The sequence below is a fragment of the Ostrinia nubilalis genome, chromosome 18 (genome assembly GCF_963855985.1).
Source record: "Ostrinia nubilalis chromosome 18, ilOstNubi1.1, whole genome shotgun sequence".
Taxonomy (NCBI): Eukaryota; Metazoa; Arthropoda; class Insecta; order Lepidoptera; family Crambidae; genus Ostrinia; species Ostrinia nubilalis.
In genome coordinates this window covers 10,184,305-10,190,452 of record NC_087105.1, presented here as the reverse complement: position 1 = coordinate 10,190,452, position 6,148 = coordinate 10,184,305, and positions in this window count along the sequence as shown.

The window sequence follows — 6,148 nt, the reverse complement described above, 5'->3', positions numbered from 1 at the left end:
GCTCTGTGTGTTGCGAGTATTTTGCGACATTGTACTTAAAGGTGATAGTAATAAAGACGTTTTTCGTTCGATCTGGTTAAAAAAAAATCGGTGTACGAAAATGAACTAACTACATTTGACCAATTGTACTAGTTCGGAGCGATCTGTCACAGATCCGTTCAGTGTCCGAGTAAGAACAAGCCTAGTAATAAATATTGCACGTTTTGTATTGGTCATTTTGTCTATTCTTGCTTTCAAAAGCAGCGTTGGGGGATTCGAGTGGGAGTCGGTCTTCAAGTGTGGGTTTTTGTTAGAGTCGAATCCCAGCTCAGTGGAATTACATAATACCCGCATTATTAGTGCAAAAAGTACCCGTTAATATTTTGATTGACAGCGGGTCGGACATTTCGTTAATTTCCGAATCAGTTTTGAAGCGTTTTAATTTTATTTTAATAGAATCCCGGCTTATCGTTTGATGCGAGGAATCGGAAGTCAGGAGGTCGAATCAACTTCATACGTGACGACTTTTCAAAATCTTGTAAGCAACGCGATAGTTCTTGTGGTTTTCGTGATGGATCACAAGACCATGAATGTCTTGGTGAAAATTTTGGTTTGACCGGGCAGAATAGTTATGTGGTGGGTAACCTTCCCACGTCTTCGTTAGTAGTACTTACTACCGTCGACTACAATATCGCGCCCTGACCCTGAGTGTCGTGCGCTGCCTTTGCTGGATTCCGAGAGGCGCATTCCTGTGGATGCGGTGGCCCTGGGGGCATGGAGCAGGAGCAGCAGCGCGACCCGCGCGGCCGCGCCACTACCAGGAAGGACGTAGTGAACAGAAATATTGGCGCTTTGTCTGGTTTGCTACAAACAAGGTCCTGTAACTGTGTCCTTTTGTATTTCTTTTCTTATCTACCCTTGTATACTCACGGACATTGCCCGCGGGTGGCGTGACCGGAGGGAGCGGCGAGCGTTCGGCGAACGAACGAGCAATGTTCGGTTCGCGAGCGAACATCGAAGAAGACGATCCTGACGAATATGTGCATAATTTTTGATATTTGATGTGCAGAGGAAGGCCGAGCGTGTATTTTGAAGTGAACGTGCTGCCCATACAAGTTTATACGGGCGCTGGCGCATCACCGCTATGACTTGGAGTTGCTGGCTGGGTTCTGCATCGAAAAACCCAGGAGGCCGCCGAGCACACGGGTTCGTGGCGCGGCGAGTGGACTCCAGGGCCTTGCAGAGCATTCTTGGAGGATGGCGAATCTTCACTTGACATGCAAATACGGCCTCTGTCAGTTTCTGGCTTTGTCCAGGCAGACGCTGACTGGTTTTTAATACCCGAAGCGTAGTGTTGACTTTGACATGCAAATACGGCCTCTGTCAGTTTCTGGCTTTGTCCAGGCAGACGCTGACTGGTTTTTAATACCTGAAGCGTAGTGTTGGTTTTGACATGCAAATACGGCCTCTGTCAGTTTCTGGCTCTGTCCAGGCAGACGTTGATGGTTTTTAATACCTGAAGCGTAGTGTTGGTTTTGACATGCAAATACTGCCTCTGTCAGTTTCTGGCTCTGTCCAGGCAGACGTTGATGGTTTTTAATACCTGAAGCGTAGTGTTGGTTTTGACATGCAAATACGGCCTCTGTCAGTTTCTGGCTCTGTCCAGGCAGACGTTGATGGTTTTTAATACCTGAAGCGTAGTGTTGGTTTTGACATGCAAATACGGCCTCTGTCAGTTTCTGGCTCTGTCCAGGCAGACGCCGCGGGTTTTTAATACCCAAGGCGTAGTGTTGGTATACAAATATGGCCTCTGCTGACGGCGACGGGTTAGAAAGCACATTATGCAAATTTTGGGCCTCTTTTGTGCTTACTGTTCTAACTAATCTACGGATAATAGCATTCCGGTGCTATTATTCGTAGGACTACCCATTTATTTTCCACATTTGTAATTTTATTTTCACTGATTGATTTTTTTTATTATTCACCCTCTGAGTTTAGTAATTTTAACATCAATTTTGGGTCTCTTATCGCAATTACATGAGTGCACGCATGGGATTGTGCTAAAAGACTGTGATCTTCCTAACATTTGTGAATTTTAACTTCAAGAAACGACGGTTTGACTTTGGTTCCTTATAACTGTCATACATTGAACATACACCACTGACATTCCAGATGATAACCATGAAACTGAACATGGGTGAACCAACCTGGTGAGGGTCAGCCTCAAGCTGCACCTCAGAGCCCCGAGCATCAGCTTCCTGCGGACCAGGGCTGCGATGACCAGCCTTTGACGGGTCCGAGCTGCGCAGACCAGTTTTCAAACGTCGGCGAGGTTATGCTGCGCGCTGAAGAAGCCGTGGCTGATGGGGAGCAGGCAGCGGTCGAGGACGCCGCACGATCAGGAACGGCCGTCTTAGAAATAACACCCGCTACGTCAGCGTGACGTCATATCGTTCGATCCTGTTGTCTCTGTCTTAGAGAGGGAAGGCACGAGAAACCGGCCGCCCCGCGCGCCGCCACACTTTGCTCGAGCGCTTGGCTGTGACGGACGTTCTCTCGGTTCAGGGACTGTGATATTTGTGACCTAGATCATTATTTCTGCCATAGGCATATTTCTTTATTACGTTAATTTGATTTGTGGAATTATTGATTTCGGTTATGTAATAAATCGATATCTGCTGATGCCGTACATTACTTTTAAAAAGCACTCTCACCTCTGATCCTTAAGAATATATTGACGGAATTGCTACCATCCTACCTTAATATCGAGTTCCCGATATTTCGACATTGTGATGTTCACGGAGTAACATAAAATTAAGGTTCATGGTAGCAATCTCGTCAATAATAATTATTCAGTTAGAGACCATGAAAGTTTAAAACAATATATTATTACATATTTTAAAAGTTTCAATAAAGCTCAAATAACTATTCATACTGATAACGTTTACGTGCTTGCATGCTTTTCAGGGGTCTTTCAGGGTACAAACTTCATTTTTGAAAACCCCTTTTAAAGAACTAACCGATAATATAAAAACATGAATTAATGTAATAATTTATCACCGTCATTATATCAGCCCACCTCAACGGTAGTACTTAGTTTTCAATAAAGATAATTATAATTGATTTGATATTAAACAGCCTACTTTCCATGATAATGTCCTACTGAACCAATTCATCATTTATTAGTCAACACTTCATTTCAGCTCGCATGTCAACATAAGATAATCATCGGTGTTTTTAACTACCCACTGCTAATAATTGCTTCAAATTAATTTCACTGGGCTTTCCGTGACATTGTCCACTGAAATTTGTTTTGAACTGGTCCTGGGTCAGTTCTAGTGTTTATTTTATAGTAAGCTTGGCATTTCAAATGAATACCAATACTTCTGAAACCTTTTATAAGTAAGTTACAACTGTTTTTCTTCTTCTTCATTGATATACCCTTGTTGTTCTTGTAAACTAATAAGGCCGTTTTATTTGACAAATAAAATTAAATAAATACACTACACTCTTTGTGATAGCTACTAATCCTACCCTACGGTCGTGAAGGATCGAAAAACCTTCCTCAAGTCTTGAAATTGGTAGGACTAACCTAATTATGTTGTGGTAGTGGTAACTAGTTATTATAATTTTACCAATAAAATGTTTGATCGAGTGGGAAAGGAAAGGGGGACATTTTCACAATGTAAGCGAGCATTTTTTTCTAGGATGCATGCAGTGAGAGAAGTATGGTGGCAAAAGTACAGAAGACAGCAGTACAAACGCAAGAGGCTTAGCCTAGAGATGATTGTGCGCAAGAGTGCGAGGGAGGCAGGCAGAGAGTACATTAGCCACTGCTCTGTGGCCGGGGTGAAGCAGATCAGAGACCCTGATATTGGTATCATTGAAAGGTATGGTGAAGCCAGACTCAGTCCAGTTCTATTGTCAAAAACAATAACAAAATGTAACAAATGGTAAGGCATATTTTTTTACCCACAATGAGGAAGCTCTTGGCCTGTATCTCACCTGACGGTAAGTGATGATCAGGCCAAAGGTGGAAGCGAGCTTCAACCGGAATCCTCAACCATGGAGGAACTGGCTATCTTACCTCTAACTGCCGGAACACAACAATGCTGTTAACATTGTTGTTTGCGAGTCTGCGAGCAGACTGAACACAATGTTTGTAAGAGGTGGGCCTAAAAAATCATTGTTAGTAAAAAAATCATTGTTAGTAAATTGACACGAATTGACCGTTTGTTTCTGCCTTTGTAAAACCCATTTTAAGAATCATGTAGGTAAGCTTACTTTTATTCCGGGAATTTGCGCAGTTTGCAAAGGAAGAGCAAACAGTGACAAATCAAAACTCCGGTGGCACAGCTGCTGAGTCTTAAATAACTATCATTGCAAAGTTTGAAATCACCCCAGCACGAAACTTAGTTTTGTGGATAATTTTGCCTTCAGGCTGTTCCTCTCATTATGGTGCATATTTGCAAAACCATTCGGAAGATTTCAAATCAAAGTGAGTAAAGTAAAACATCGAGACTGCAATTATCGATACCTACACGTTAGATTTGTATTTCGTGCAAAAATGAACCGGCTAAAGCAATTTCCATACCTTGAACTTCTCATACGCAGCCTAGGCAAGTAAGTAGTAAAGTTATTTTGACATTTATGGAGCAAAACTTGAACAGGATTCCTTAATATCTAGATGTTGTGAGTGCAAGATCATCGGTTTCAGTTTTCTAAAAGGCCTTTCACCTACTTATCACAGTTAACTACACGCTACACTAATGACACGATTTTTAATCCAATCTACACAACAGCCGGGATGTTAGTTCCTGGTAGGTTACCTAGTGTAAAACTGCAGGGAAGTCGAACCTTAACTTCGAACTCCTCCTATGTTCTTCTGATTCATTTCGTTGCGGGTTCAATGACAGTTTAACTTTCCTCCGGGACAAACTTGACCTTTACTGGTTGGGTTTTTATTGGCGGTAAAGCTACATCACATCATCATCATGATCATGGCTACACAGGAGTTGCAGGGAACGAAAGGTGGGATTAGTCCCGTTGGTACGTTCTTACACGTGTTAGAACCACTGCTCTTACCTCTTACTTTCTTTTACAGATTGATATGGATAGCACTCTTCGTAGTAATGGTCGCGTCCCTAATCAAGACTCTTATGGACACTAAGCAGCAGACCATCCTCAACCCGCTGATAGTGACTATGGAGTCGTCCACCCATCCCATATCTGACATTGACTTCCCGGCCATCGCCCTGTGTAATGTCAACAGGATTAGCAAGAAGAGTCTAGAGACACTTGCTACAAACATGTAAATACCATTAAGTATTACTAAATAAATCCGTCTGCTCGTTTGCCTCCTATCCCATATAAAAAGTAAGTCTTATAGATGTCATGTCATCAGGCAGCGCCCGATATATGGGATTCCAAAATCCGTTAGATATCTTAAAAAAACTGTTAGAACCTTACACTAAGAACTCAAACCTATATCTTTGTAGAATAGTATTATTAATAGTTTGTCAGCTAGGGCCCAAGCATATCGTGATAACATCAAGCTCAACTCCTTTGCTTACTACTAAGTACGTGGTCATAACTCATAATATCATGTGTGGCTTAGTTTGAAATTAGACGGAATAGTTCTTCTAGCTATGTTCTTCTAGACACAAAATTTGCATGCTGATATTGTTAAGCAGAATAGTAGCACTCTACCTAAATTTAACACCTAAACCATTGTACCTATTCTTTGCAAATAAATACTTTGACTTTGACTTTGACTTTCTAATTTTCGTTGCGGGTGCAACGTTTCCCCCGAGAAAAATTTGAACTTCAGTGATCGGATTTTATTGGCAGTCAAGCTGTAGTTCCTAGCTACACAGGAGTTGCAGCAGTGGGAAAGTTCTGGATGTAATTGTTTAAAATTGTTTAAAACATCAAAGAAAAATATTTCCAGATTCACGCAGTTGCTTGAGTCAGAGAAACAACCTCCTCACCAACACTTTTCTCTTCCTCTTCCTCCCCCTCCTCCTTGGATTAGAGAAAAAGGGAACGTGACAACCCTCAGATATGTCCACAACTACGTGTACCAATTGGGCTACCTCCTCGACTACTGGTGGGACGAGAACACGAAGATAGACCCTCATATCGACGAGCTGCTGAGTCCGGAAAACAA